General features: G+C 50.4%; 1 protein-coding gene across 7 annotated transcripts in view; it reads left to right on the top strand.

The window, feature by feature from the left end:
• Positions 1 to 2587: 2587 nt before the first annotated feature.
• Positions 2588 to 13069, top strand: part of LOC134556124 (uncharacterized) — an 82303-nt gene continuing 71821 nt past the window's right edge. For 3 of the 7 annotated variants that reach the window (XR_010081577.1, XR_010081568.1, XR_010081576.1), the window contains exon 1: positions 2588 to 2737. The gene's annotated coding sequence lies outside the window, so the exon portion shown is untranslated. Of the gene's footprint in view, positions 2738 to 3325; positions 3588 to 13069 lie in introns of those variants that run through there. The other 4 variants (XR_010081574.1, XR_010081583.1, XR_010081584.1 and 1 more) reach the window with 2 other exon arrangements.

Genomic DNA, 13069 nt, shown 5'->3' with positions numbered 1-13069 from the left:
TGGGCTGCCCTGCAGAGCTCAGCCTGGGAGGAGGCATTTACATCCTTATTTCACAGTCACAGAATGTCCTCAGCAGGAAGGGACCCACAAAGATCATGGAGTACAGCTCCTGGCTCTGCCTAGAACACCCCAACAATCCCACCCTGGGCCTCAGAGCATTGTCCAAACTCTCCTGGAGCTCTGGCAGCCTTGGGGCTGTGACTATTCCCTTAAGGAATCTGGTCAGTGCTGAGCACCCTCTGGGGATGAACCTTTCCCTGTCATCCAACCTAAACCCTCCCTGACACAGCTCCAGCCATTCCTGGGGTGCAGTCCCTGGTCAGCAGAGGGAAGGAAAGCTGCAAGGCTGATGTTGTGCCTTCCACCCAGCCTGGTGACCCTGAGCCCAGCTGTGACAGATGCTGGCCCTGGGGAAGGCTCTGGCTGTCAAGAACTGCTCTGGGCAGCTCTGGCGACCTTGAAGTTCATCACTTTGAGTGTCTCCTCTCTGAGGAAAGGCGATTTTAATCCCTGTAGTCTATGAGTAGAAGGGATGAGAAGGAAGGGGAGGAAAACTGGGGTTGTTGTATGGTGGTTGAGGTCAGCAACTAGCTGTCCCCCAGACCTGCAATACACAAATTTCCCTCAAACTGAGCACTTAATGTGCAAGGAAAGAGGTGACTGATAACAGAGATTACCCTAATGAATAAACAAATATTTTAAAAGACAACTCCTCGTGTTATTTTTAACTTAGCCCCAATTTGCATGTGAGTCAATTTGCATACATTAAATACATCTCCCCCTGCACCGAGCTCCCCCTCCCCTTCAGTACCACATCTCATTATGGGGCTGCTGGGACTGGGGAGCTGGTGGCTCTGGAGGGGATATTAATTTGCCCAACACATGCTGTGTAGGTTTTTATCACTTGCTGCACATTGGACCTGGTGTCTTTGAAGTCACCAGTGCCTCGGAGGGCCTTCTGCTTGAGGTGGTTGAAATGGAACAAGAAAGGAAGGGGAGGGGGAACCACCAGGAGCAGAAATGCACGGGGAAGAAAGGAGATTGCTCAGCTGGTGTTAACTTGACAGAAAATGAGCAATGCAGAAGCTCTGCGCTCTGCCAGAGAGCCCGGGCGTTGCGGGTGGGGGTTGTTTGGTTCGCTTCTTGTTTGAGGTGAAATTTTCCATCTTCCTGGGAGCCACAGAGAAGGAGGAACGGGCCAGTGAGAGCCCCAGGAGGAAGCCATGGGCTGGAGGCAGGGATGGTCTCTCCAGCTGTGTTGTTGTGGCTCTGGGGGGACGTGGAGGTTTGTGCATGGTAGGACCCCCCTGCCAAGGTTTAGTACATGGAGATCCCCATGGGGGCTTGGGAGGTGGCAGATTTCTGCCTCCAGGAAAGGCTCAGGCTGGATATTAGGAAAAGTTCTTCACTGAAAGAGCAGTCAGGCACTGGAACAAGGTCCCCAGGGTCAGGAGTGGTGGAGCCACCATTCCTGGAAGCGTTTGAAAAATGAGGAGGTGTGGCTTTTTGTGATGTGGCTTCGTGGGCAAAGTGGAATTCAGTCAAAGGTTGGGCTTGATGGTCTTGTAAGTCTTTTCCAACCTGAATGATGCAATGATTCCATGCTGTGGGAGCTGCTGCCACCCCATGCCTCAGTTTCCCCATGAAATAGAGAGGATTAATGATGCCAACTGCTCTTAGAAGGCTTCAGAACATGCTCAGAGCCTGCAGTGATGGAGAACTGGAGGGGGGGAACTATTCTGTGTGACCTGGATGTCTGTTTGAGGGGTGTTGTGATGAAAACACACAGGTGTCGTGACATCCCTGTGTCTTTGATAGACAGAGAAGTCACTTTGCTGCCCTAAGATCTGCTCACAGGATTTTGAAATGCTGCTGATGCAGTGGAAAAAGCTTTTGCTGTTGTACAGCGGAGCCCAGGGGGATTTTTCACAGTTCCAAGTACTGACCAGAAACCCTGGAAATGTTTTGAGGAAGAAATGAAAAAGAAAATTTCTTTCAATTAGTTCAGCATTTTTCAGCCAGTTCTGGTTGCAATCAAGAACATTGTACTGAGCTCGAGTGTTTCTTTGAAAGAGCCTTAAAAAAACCATCCAGGGAAATGAATAAAGGAAGTGACCCAAATCTAATCGAGACTGAAGGCTGTAGAGGACTTATCTTCACCAAGTAACAAGGTCCCTTCTCTCTTCCCATGTAACACAAGTCTTAGCCAAAGCTCCTGCAATGTGGCAATTCAGGAATAAATGTCAGCAGCTCCTCCATGCAAAGAATATTTGGATGTCAGCAGCAAGAGGCAATGTTTCTGATAAACTGATGCAAATGAGATGCTGGGATCAGGGCTGGGATCAGCGCTGGGGAGATCTGATCTCATGCAATTTCCATGCTTTGAGGGTACCCAGCCCTGCAGAGCAAAGGGTCTTGGGCAGGAGATGGGCAGCCCACCCCATTCTCCTTGGGAAACCCTTCAGGGAATCTCTTATTCTGGTCCACAAAAACACCAGCCAAGGGAACGAAGAGCACGGCATGTGGGTTTTGTTAATTAGAGAGGGTGGGGAAATCCATATCCTGCTGCAGCAGCCTTTGTGCTGTGTGTGCAGCAAAGGAGAGCTCCTGCCCTTCCGAGCGTAGGGCAGGGGGGTGACAAAGGTGGTGAAACATCTCACCTTGGATAACGAGCATGGCTGGCCAGGAATAAAAAATACTCGGTGGAGGAGGATCTATTCTATTCCAGCTGGACACGGTGAGTCCAGCACAGCTTGTTTCCAGGTCCTTTGGACAAAAGGGAAGTGTCAAGCTGAAGGAGAGCTGCCTGTGGAAAGGCTGGTCTCTGCCTGGAGCTGTGCAAGGCAGCTGCTCCCAGCCTGGGCTGCATTCCAGAGGGGCATGATGGAGAGGAATGATGGAGGTTGGATGGGTGTGGTCCGAGGAGCTCTTTGGGGTGTGCTGTGATGGGCTCCGGGCCAATTCCCTTTTCCAGAGTGTCCTGCTGCCCTCCAGGCAGTGCCTGGATGTCTCCACAGAGGGAAGCCACCTCCAGCCCCACAGACCTGGGTGAGCAGGGCTTGTCCCCCTGGGTGGCAGGCAGCTCACCCTGCCCTCTGAGTGCTGCTGTGCAGAGGGGACACCAAGGGCCTGTCCCCGAGGCTGCCCTGCCACTCAGGATGTCATGGGAGCCGCCGAGCCAAGCATCCGGCCCCGCTCCCTCCTGGCTGGGCCTGCTGCCGGGATTGTTTCCACGGCCGGAGAACAATACCTCTCCTTCCATCCAAGAAACATTTATTACACGATCCGTTTCAGATGTCTCTTTGGGGAGGAGGGGAGAGCGGAGGAGAAATAGATCTCTTTTTTACGGCAGCACGGCAGGATCCATCCCGTAATGGATTAATTATCCCCGCGCAGGCGGGCTGGGGGGATGTTCGGAGCAGGCGCCAGGGTTGCCTTCCAAGAGGAGCAGACGTGGATATTTCTAGCCTGCTTTTTCACAAACTAAAAGGGGTAATTAATTAATCTGGAAGCTTTCACGTTCATTATAATTCCCTCCCTCTCCTCGTTTTGCTTCTCCCCTTCGATTGCACGAAACGTGGAGAAAGGTAAAGAGTTTAGGGGCCTATTATGCTGCTCCTTCCCGAGCCCCTGTCAATCTCCCTGCTTGCTTTCATACCTCTGCCTCCTTTTCTCTCCCTTTAAAGCCCTCAGAGGTCAGAAACATTTCCTGGTTTTCCTTTGCACGCCCTGAAGGAAACGGTCTGGGCTGGATTATCTGCCGGTACAAACCAGCAGCGATGCACAGGCTCTGTCAGCAGAGTATTCCTCACTTCTGGAAGCTCCTTCCATCCATCACATGGGCTGGGGAGGAGAACCATCCCTTGGGCCTGCTCTCCTCAGCTGGGGAGGAAGGCACAGGATTAATGCTGACAATACAAGCACTACCTAGGCACAGACAGAGGCTGCAAAGCCCAGGAGGTAAATGCTGTTACGGTGCCATTTGCCGGTCCTTTCCCGTTTTTTATTTCCACCCAGCCAAGCTGCAGCTTGAGCAAGAAGCATAAATTCTGCTGTCCCTCGGCTCCATCTGCTCACGGAGCTAAAGAGGTGTAAAGGATGTAGCCAGAGTGAGGCAGTCCATTACAGAGTGTCCTGCAGAGGCTGAGGCAGACATGGGGCCAGGGATTAGAGGATGTCCAGGAGCAATTGCAGCCCCTTTGAACTAAGCGTGACTTCTCCAAGACACCTAACAGAAACCAACTTCCAGGGATGGAGAATTGGAAAAATCTCATTTCAGGCTGTAGATCCCAATTATTTTAGCTCTGTGAGGCCAGAGATGGGCTGGTGGGAGGCATTTTCACATCTCCCAGGAGGCAAGGAGCCCTCAGCAGAAGGTCTGGGTGCTTGCTGGAGGAATGGTTCTGTTCGATGCCTGGCTGACAACCCAGCTTTCTGCAGGAAAGCTTCTGGGCAGCCCATCCTAGAGAAACTCTGTGGTTCTTGAAGCTCTGTCTCCTCTCAAGGCAAGAAAGGAACCTGGATTTGCATCCAAAAGCAAGCCCTGGCCATGGAGCTCTGAATGAAAACCCCAACGCACCATCTCATCTTTCCCCTTAGCCAGTGCTCTGAACATTCAGCATGGCTGCTCTGAAGGTTAAAAACACAGCACAACCCCCAAAAAATGCCCTTCCAGAGGCACCACGTGGAGCCCATTTTTTGGTTTTTCTGGATGCGAAAAGTGTCCCAGTGGCAAGGGAAGGAACTCCTGGTGTCTCTGAAAGCCTGTTTGATTCTCTTTGTCTGCCTGCCTGGTGTACTCATGTGTCATTTGCTGCTCTTGGCAGTGAGTGGGAGTTTGTGGAATGAGAATATGAAATTCCTCCCTCTTCCACAGTGGTACACAGCTTAGAAAGATGGGTTGTCCTGGCTGCATCCCTCCAAGTGGCAGAATAAATAATTGGGATATGAAGAGCTGCTGTCCAACTCAATGTCGTGTTCAAAGGCTCCTGGCTGACTGGAGAGCAGGAGAGGCTCTTCCAGTAATGGGTTGTCTGTTGTTCCTCTGCCCAAAACCAAGTTTAATGAAGTATTTGTTCTTTTACTGCCTGCCCTCTCCTTAACTGGGTTTTTAAAGCTTTCCCTCAGAGCTGGGTGACAAAAGCAAAATTGTGTCCTGATGTGTTTGTTTGAATTCTTAAGTGAATTTGCTTGGGCGATATTCCCAACCTTTCCCTGGTGACTTTCCAAGAACATTCAAGCAACGAGATTTTCACTGGCAGAAAACAACAAAAAAAGCAAATTTCAAAGTCACATTTGCAGGTTTTCTTAGCACTATTGATACCTGCAGTGCTAAAATATCCTGACGTGGTCTTGTAACAGATCGGTGAAGATCTTGATGAATAATGAATTGTGATTTCTTTTTATTTGCCTTCTGGTTCTGGTTGAACTCTTCAAGCTCTTGAGTTATTCTTTGTAATCATGAGACCTAGAAACTGATTTTCCCTAGGTCTGAAATGATGAGTCTCTGTAGCTGAGTTTGCTGAAATGCAGATGTTTGTTCCTCAGCATTTCTTCAAGTGTTGGTTCTGGTCCAGCTTGGACCAAAACTGGATGTTATTATTATTTCTCCCCAAATCTCACTATAAACAGGCAATCCTAGAACTAAACCTTAGCCAAGGTATGATGTTACATCCCTCCAACTCTGCGCAACCTTCATTTTTGTTAACTTGATCTGTACTTGTACAGGGTTTCCCAGGATCAGAGACTGGAATAATTTGGATGGAAAGGGACTCAGGAAGTCTTTTGTCCAACATCCTGCACCAGGGTTAACTTTGGGATCAGACCAGGGTTTGAAAGCCTCCAGGGATGGAGAGAGAGACCAGGCTCTCTGGGCAACCATCTGCCCATCTGCTGTGTTATCCTGTGTTTATATCTGCTTGTTTTAGTTTAGGCCTGTTGTCTCCCATTTCCCTCCTCCTGGAAAACCCCTGGCTCCAGCTTCTTGCTAACTCCAGGCAGGAGTTAGACTGTGAAGTGTCCCCAAACCCAGCTCATTTTTTGGGGCAAAAAATGCCTGGGACACCCTTTTCTCTGGATCCCTTGCACTGCCATGCTTGTCACAGAACTCCCCCAGCTCAAAGAAGATGAACCAAGCCACATTTTCCCAGTTTTCAGCTGGAGATGTGGAGCTGACAGGTGACTGACACCAGTCAGGGCCAGAGCCTGGGAGAGCAACCCTCAGGGATTTCTGAGAGCTGGATTTGCCAGGCAACCTTTCCTCAGCTGCTGCAAGTCATTTGATTGTGGGGTGTTTCTGATGAAATGTGTCTGCTTCAATGGGTTATTGCTTCCCAGGAAAACTCAATTTCATTGGGAGACAACTGACCAGCTCTTCTCCTAATAAGCACCACCAAATCATCTGGTGTTATCAGCAATAGAATGAGAGCTGGCAAAAAATTTAATTTGAAATGCAGAAATAACTAATACTGGGGGAAACCTAACTTTTCTGCTCCACTGGGGACTAGTGCAGTGCCAGGGGATTCACTAAACAGCACAGTTCATATTTTAAATATTTGCTAAGTGAATGTAGAGGCAATTGTTTGGGGAAGTATTTGTCAAATAAACTCAAACAACAAATGCATTTGAGGAAATTGGATTTGTCCACCTGATATTGCAGGAACAGGAGAAGAGGCTAAATTCATCAGATAAACTGTTCAGCTGAACTGTTTGTTCTCCTCTATCCAGCCTCCAATCATTATTTTAGAGAGACTACAACTGTTGTAGGCACTGTGCAGAAAATTTATAGGAAACAGATCTCTGGCTGCTGAAGCCCAGAGCCTGCAGGATGGACGTGGCAGATAGGGGAAGATTTAGCACCCAGCCCTCTGGGGAAGAGTGCCCAGAGCGGTGAATTCTCTCCTGCACCCATCTCAGACACTCACAGGTTTGTTTTGTTTCACCCAGCAGCAGCATGGTGGTGGGAGCTGCTGCTGTGATCATCACAGTGTGGATCAAACCCGCAGCTGGTTCTGCCCTCGGCCACAAAACATCAGCTGGGAGGGCAGGTCAGGACTTCTGGGATGTGAGCACAGACTGGGGAATGTGTGGCACCAGTAGCTGGTACAAACTCCATCTCCTGGCTTCCTCCCAGCCCCTGGAATGAGGAGGCAATTTCTCCAGGGCCTCCTGGTGATTTATGGCTGAGGGGAAAATGGGTTCTGGGCAGGTGCTGCCCATCTCCATCAGTTATATATGGCAAACCCTTGGCCAGGTGCTTAAAGCAGGGTGGGGAGATGTGGCTCGCTTTATTGTGCAGGCAGGGACTGTAGAAATCAATTTTACAGCTGCCCTGGCTTCCAGGAGTGCTGAGCTCAGGGAGGGGCTCCTCAGGGTTAACTGCTGGGATTTGAGGATGTGAGCAGAGCACAAGGGGTGGACACAGTCCCTGCAGCAGTCTGCAGTAGTATTTGAGGGAAGGAAGAAGGAAAAGAAGGAATGTTATTTCCAGGAGAGCAAATTCAGGGAAGCAACTCAAAGATAAATTCAGGAAAGCAAATGGTGCGAAGCTGCTGTTCTCAGAGCCCAGAGTGGTTCCCCAATGGCTTGGGAAGCTGAGATCAGGACAGGAGGTGACTGTAGTTTGGAGATGCAAGATGTAAGGTCAGGAGCCAAATCTCCGAGCTGCAGAAAAAATTAAGCTGTATTTTCGGCTTGAAGAAAGGTGTAGAAGTGGTGAAAGAACACATGGCAGTGAGAGAGGAAGGAGCTCAGCTGCAGGGGAGGCAGCACAGCAGGTAGGACAAGAGATTTGTTCCTTTTGGAGGGGTCTCAGCTGAGCTCCCAAGGCCTGCTTGGGTAATCTTTATTCTCTGAGACCTGTATCTCTACAGTGGAGTTAAAATAATGTAGGGTTTCTTTGTTCTTCCTGTGCACATAAAATCACTCTCTGGGGCTGTCAACCGAGTGTCTTCCATGCCTGGAAAAATTCATGCTTTTAAAGCCTCTCAGACTTTCATAGTGGAAAGAAACCTGGCATAGAAATATCTGGAGAAAATCCAAAGTGCAAACTGTGGGTTAGAAAGTTCAGGTCTCCCCTCTGTTTCTTGTTCCTTGGGTCTCTTGGTATTTGGCTTTCACCTGGATTTAACTGGATGAACAGGGGTATGCTCACCTTAGAGGGCAGTGATCAGTGTGGGATGGACTCCCATGGGATACCACAGGGTGTTATCTCTGGGTGTTTCTCTCCATGACCTGTGTGCTGGGCTTGATCTGTGCCCCACACTTTTAGCTTGGCTTTCAGACTTGTTGCAGCTTTCCCAAGGCCAGTCCAGGTGCTGTTCCAAGCACTCCTGGTGTATATGGAGTGCTGAGGGCCAGCTCATCTCTCTGCAGGCTCCCCTGGGATACGTCCTCAGACTAAGCCTCACCTGCAATGTCCTGGGTTGTGCCTGGCTGACCCCACTCACTGCTCCTCTTCTGGCTTTGTGCTAAAATCGCTGGCAATGCTTGCTGCCCTGGAGCAGTGGTGGCTGCAAGGGATAGAATATCCCAGTTGGAAGCGACCTGGGATGTTCATCCAGTCCAACCTCCTGCCCACTTCAGGGCTGACCAAAAGTCACAGCCAGACTGGACAGGCCTTGGAGCAGCCTGGTCTAGCGGAAGGTGTCCCTGCCCATGGCAGGGAGTGGAACAGGGTGACTTTTAAGGTCCCTTCCAACCCAAACCATCCTGGGGTTCTCTTAAGGGCATTAGCCCAATGTCTCTTAACCAGTGACAGGCTTGAGAGATTAACGATGCTGTTCCAGGGTTTGATCATATTTTTGGTAAAGAAATTCTTCCTGATGTCCAGTCTAAACCTTCCCTGGTGCAGCTTTGAGCCATTCCCACTCACCCCACTGCTGGGCAGCAGGGAGAAAAGCCTCAGGGAGTAATTGCTTTGTTTGAGGGTGATGCCTGCATTTAGGGAGCCCCTGAGCTCCCTGACCTCTCTTCCTGAGGGGCAGAGCAATCTGGCTGTGCCATTGTGGAGCTGTCATTGGCATCTCCAGAAAACCACATCTTTTTGGAGTCCCAGGGTGGGGGGCTGTGCCAGGGGCTGGTTTGCTTTAGCAGCTGGTGGTGGGATTCGCAGAAAGATCCTACTGGAGTGGGAAGTGCTTGAATGCAGGACTCTGCCTCCTGAGCTTGGCCAGGGCAGAGCACTGGGGTGGTGGGGGGGAAACTTGGGAATGGCTTTGTGTGGGGGTGGGCACACAGGCTCCTGGTCACTGGTGGCCAAAGCCAGGGTGGGATCACAGAAGTTCTGTGGGATCAGGATTTGGCTCTGTTAGGAGAGTAGGAAGGATTTGCTTCCTCTCACTCTGAAAATTCAGGTTAGTTTGGGCTTGGCTGCTTTCTCTTTGTGTTCAGCTTCAGCAGAGGGATTAAATTTCCAAGAAACTGAACTGTCAGAATTAGAAGCTGAGCCTTGGATTTGGTTAAAAAAATCTGAACCAGAAACCTGTAGCCTGAATTTCTTTTTCCCCAAGTTCAATTTTTATTCCATGAGGGGCACCCCAAGAGGTGCCAGCACCCCAGCTCTGTCCCCTGGCTCTCTGTAGGGGGCAGGAGGGGCTCCCAGAGGGGAAATCCCCCGGGCAGTCGCTGAGATCCAAACCAAGCCCACCTGTTGGGCTCAGTGCTGCAGTGATGCAGAGCAGATGTGTGTTTGGGCAGGTGTGGGGTGGGACGGCTGCCAGCCCCGCTGCACGTGTTCCCAGGGTGGAGAGACCCTCCAAAGATAAGTCTGCACTTCCGATGAGGGGATATTGAGTTTTGTGCTGCAGGGCAAACGCTTTGTAATGCAGCTGCTGATGAAGTCATGTCCTTGTTCCAGGGGACTCTGGAAAAAGGCAGATCTGGCCTCTTTCTGTCCAGTAACGTCCTGGCTTACCTGTTTTTATTCTGGGGCTGGCAGCCCGGATTAGGAGCTTTGTCTGGGTGACATGTCAGCTGGGAAGTTTTCCATATCCAGTTTCCATTCTCCATTCCTATATTCAATTTCTCTGTCACTGTTGGTGGAGGTGTGCTCTGCAGCAGTCTCTGAGAAGGTTTGGTTGTCTTCCTCGCCCTGTGTGTTTTGCTCCCTTTTCAGGCTTTAACTGAAGGGAAAACCCCCAGCATGTCTAACTCTGCACCTGGAGGCCCAGATCTGGTGCTGCAAAGACCCCCTGGTCCCCAGGCAGGCACGTGCAAGGTGAGACCCTAAGTTGTCACTTCCCCTGTGTGGCAGGGCCACCCTCCCCAACAGAGGGTCTCACCTGTATGGCCTCACGGGAGCTGCTCCAATTTTTGGCTGCTTAACTTGCCCTTGTGCAAGACAGTCTTAGCAGGACTCTGTTGAGCACAGGAGGAGGCCAGGAGCTGATCTGTGGGGGCATGATTCACATCTCCAGCGTGTGAATTCCTCTCTGGTCTCCTGATGGCTTGGGGTTGGAGATGAAGGAGGAGGAGGGAGCCTGGTCTCTGTGCTGGCAGCATCTCCTTTGACACCTGCACTGAAATCCTGGGCCAGCTGTCTCGTACCACTCTAGTCCCTGGCCCAGCTCTCTTAGAAGCAGCACTAATCAGCCTTTAAATGCTGGGGTCATTAGGAGAATTATCTCCATATTTTACAGCTCTCCTGCGAGGAGTGTTGGTGCTCTGGGAATGCCACACGGAGCTGGGATCGCTTCGTGGCCCTGGGTCACACCCTGGGGTCTGCCCCAGACCCCTGCCTGTGCCAGGGCAGGGACACTGAGTGCTCTCCGGGCCCAGACTGGTGTGTACAGCCCTTGTTGTGGGGGGGCTGCCTGCTGGAATAAAAGGGCAGGGAAATCACCCTGCAGGAGCAGGTTGGTGAAGCAGCTTGCTCCCCACATCCCTGAGGACACAGAGCCTTTCTGCATCTCTGTGGAGCGGCCCTACTGCTCCATCTGTACACATTCTGTGCATTGCTGATTTATTTAGAACTCATTTTGTGCTAAAAAATCAAGAACAAAAAAATGAGCCACTCAAACACAGCGAAGCCAACCCTCCCTGGACTTGCAAGTGACACACTGAAGCTTCTGGAAATGTGTTTGATGGTAATCATAGAACAGCTGGGGTTGGAAGGGACCTTAAAGATCATCTGGTTTCAACTCCCCTGCAGGGATAAGGTTGGATGGGGATGGGCAGGGACACCTCTCATTGGAGGAGGTTGCTCAGAGTCCCATCCATCTTGGCCTTGAATCCTTCCCCTCGTACGGTCAGGTTCTTTCCACGAGGGTTTTCTCTCCATTTCACTGTGTGAACAAAGTCAGGGTTGATTTTTCTGCAGTTGTCACTCTCAGCAGTGGCTGGGACCTGATCTAAGAGCCTTTGCTGCCCCACAGAGTCCCCAGAAGGGCAGGAAACAAATCAGGACTGTCACTTCCCCGTGTCCCTGGGGACTGTACTGGGCCTTCTGTAAAGATGGGTTTTGGTTGACGTGTTAAGGATGGAAACCAGATCAAGAACATGACCCAAAGCTGTCTGTCCTGGGATGAACACAGGGAGCTCTGACCTCCCCATCCTGGCTCTTCCCAAAGTGCCATGAGCACAGTGCTCAGCCTGACTCATCTCCTTCTTGCCCCATCCCAAGGGCAGGGGCTCAGTGGGATGCTTAGGCACGGGAGAGGTTTCCATGTGCCACTTGGCTTGGACTGCAGTGGGATTTGCTGCGTGAGAGAGTATTTAAACAACTTCTCCCCCTGTGAGTCTGTGTCCCAGCCTCCCCGCCTGCAAGACTGAGTGGATTTTCCCTTACTGAGCTTGGCTGTGAGGGTGGATGTGATGAGATTGCTCAGGGCTGTTTTACACTTACTGCTGGGCGGTCAGCCTGGGAGATCCAGGACATGGGGAACACAGTGCTGGGCAGAAATCTGCCTCCCTACCTGGCCAGCAGCTTTAGCTTGGGCTGTTTTCTATGACATCCTTCTGAAAAATGTTTTTCTTTAGAAGAAAGAGGCTGTCTTTTTCCCTTTTTTCAAAAGGGAAAGAATTTCCTTTAAAACCAAAAGCAAGAAACAGAAAATTGGAAGATTTTTCATAAAGTTTAGCTTTTGTCAAGACCTCATTTTCCTTTGAGAAGTGAAGAGAGGAAACAAGGGAGAAGCCTCTAACTCATGTCAGGTACCTGTGTGCATGAGCATGATTTGTGTGCTCTTTCCTCTTGCTTCCTTCTCCTCTCGCCACGTTCCCTCTGACAGAGTATCTCTTCCAGGGCCTTCTGCTTCAAATGCTCTTAATATTGATTTCTCTGTAGCACTGCCTGTTGTACTCCAGGCTCTGTCTCACTCAGCTGAAGATCTCTGAACTTCTGTGTGGACTCTTGCAATCCCAGGATCGCTTGTACCAGCAGCTCCTGCTCCTTCTGCCCGTGCCTCCCTCGGCACAAATCTTCATTTACACAGGGATTTTCTTGGCTTCTCTCTCACGATTCCTGGCTCCCCCGTTCATATCCGAAGCGGTGGTTTAGCAGAACTTGTTTTGACAAAAGCAAAAGGATATTCACAGCCAATTAAAAATATGGTAATGGAAAGATGGGGAAGGAACGTGGTGCTTCCTCTGCTTGAGGGGGTTGTTGGGAGCTGTCACTGTGCTTAGAGGGATTAACAGTGTGTGCTGCAGGTCCATGTCAGATTGAATGTTAAGCTCCAAGGCTACAACCATGCTCCTGGGAGCAGGGAAAAAATCATTCATTACTGTGGGGATGGAAGGATTACTTCAGTAATTTGCTCATTGTCTTGTGCTCTCTCTCTCATGCAGCCACACACTCACATATGTGTTCTCAACACTCACTTTATGAGTGTCTCATACTGCAGATGATGGGAATTTAGGGTTGTTGGGGTAAGGCCAGAGGTGTTGGAAGATCTGGACTTGCATCCCCTCTCCCCTCTTAGGACCTCTACTTTTATGTGAGTTTCTCTCCAGGCTGTGCCATGAGCGATGGATGTCTTGAATTTCTCATCATCCTCTTCCTCTTTGGGTGCCTAAGGTTGTGTGAGCATCCCGAGCAGGCAATGTGAGTGCAGATTAGAGTCTGTGCTTC

This window comes from Prinia subflava, chromosome 11 (assembly GCF_021018805.1).
Source record: "Prinia subflava isolate CZ2003 ecotype Zambia chromosome 11, Cam_Psub_1.2, whole genome shotgun sequence".
Lineage (NCBI taxonomy): Eukaryota > Metazoa > Chordata > Aves > Passeriformes > Cisticolidae > Prinia > Prinia subflava.
The sequence above is the reverse complement of the archived record's forward strand: the minus strand, read 5'-3'. Positions and strand labels throughout refer to the sequence as shown.